Consider the following 1,757-nt stretch of genomic DNA (forward strand, 5'->3'; position numbering starts at 1 on the left):
AAAAAAACCTTATTCTGCTCTGCAATAGTAATAGTGGGGGCTGCACATTAACAACGAGACAGAGGTTACGCTCCTTAAGCCGCTAGCCCAGATTATGGAACAAGAATAGCTTGTTTATAAGAAAAGACCCCAAATCCACATAGTTGGCACATTTGCAACATACCTGTCACCTGGGGTGAAAAACAGGTGACATGACATTGAGTTGTTTAACATAACAAGGGTAAAGGTTTAGGGGGGCAAAAATCCAAATAACTAATCAATATTATTAGGGGAAGGGCAAAGAGTTGAAGGTGACCATCTCTTGACTATAAAAACGGCTGTAAGATCCTAATCTTGGCTTTTCAAACCGGGGTCCTTCTACCTTGGTTCCAAAATAAAAATGAGTATGAGTATGAGTAGTTTATTTATATGCCGCCCTTTTCCCTGGGGGGACTCAGGGCGGCTCACAATTCGGAAGGAAGGGAGGACAAACAGATTAAACACATAAGACAGTACATCATTAAAAGCACAACATTCATACAATTCGGGTGCGTTGAGGTCTTTAGCCCCTGTCAGGACAGCCAGGTTTTAAGGGCTGTGCGGAAGGTCTGGAGGGTGGTGAGGGTACAAATCTCCACGGGGAGATCGTTCCAGAGGGTCGGAGCAGCCACCGAGAAGGCTCTATATAATTCTGTATCACACCTTGTGTCCAGGGACTTATCGGCTTCGACACCAAGCAAGAGCCCAGGGTTGGGGACAATACCTGGGAGAACCTGGTGATGGATTGGGCTGCAGGAAAAGTTTGAGTTTGAGTTTTATTTCATTTGTATGCCGCTCTTTTCCCTAAGGGGACTCAGGGCGGCTCACAACTCAAGGGAAGGGGGGATACAGACAGTTTAAGAACAACACGAACAATACATCGTTAAAAAGCACAACAGTCATACTATTCGGGTGGGGTTGAAGTCTTTAGCCCCAGGCCTGTCAGAACAGCCAGGTTTTAAGGGCTATGCGGAAGGCCTGGAGGGTGGTGAGGGTCCGAATCTCCACGGGGAGCTCGTTCCAGAGGGTCGGAGCTGCCACAGAAAAGGCTCTCCTCCGGGTAGTCGCCAGTCGACACTGGGCGGCAGATGGAATTCGGAGGAGGCCTAGTCTGTGGGATCTAATCAGTCTGGTGGAGGTGGCTTCTCTCCGGAAAGGTGAGATGGCACGGATGCTGGATGGGAAGCCTGGGAAGCAGCCATTTTGCAAAGCCCTTGGGACTTGCTCAAAACCTTGAGGTTGGTCCTTCTGAGGCCAAAGGGACCTGATTATGAAGCCTCCTGTGACTTGTGGCTCCCCACACCTCAACTTTGACCTGACACTCCTTTCGCTCTCTTCAGTCGAGTCCAATGTTAACCTTAAAGATGAGTGGACTTCAACTCCCAGAATTCTTGGCTGGGGAATTCTGGGAGTTGAAGTCCACCTATCTCCAAGCTGCCCGGGATGAGAAGCACTGACTTACCATCTTGAAAGCTATGCTAGATATGGAGCAGCTGAATTAGAAGATAGGGTTTGGGCAGGAACACTTGTGATTTGCTTCTATAGGGTCACCTAGGGTTGGACTAGATGACTGCAAGATCCCTCCCAACTCTGATAATCTGTAATCTGTGAAAAGATGCCCGGGTTGAGAAGCACCAACGTAGAGATAGAGAGTTCAGGCAGGAGACTCCAAGAGAGAGCAAATTTGGACACTACTCTGGTAGGCAAACCAGCTAGGCCACCGGGTTTCTGGCTTGACC

Source organism: Thamnophis elegans, chromosome 3 (genome assembly GCF_009769535.1).
Source record: "Thamnophis elegans isolate rThaEle1 chromosome 3, rThaEle1.pri, whole genome shotgun sequence".
Taxonomy (NCBI): Eukaryota; Metazoa; Chordata; class Lepidosauria; order Squamata; family Colubridae; genus Thamnophis; species Thamnophis elegans.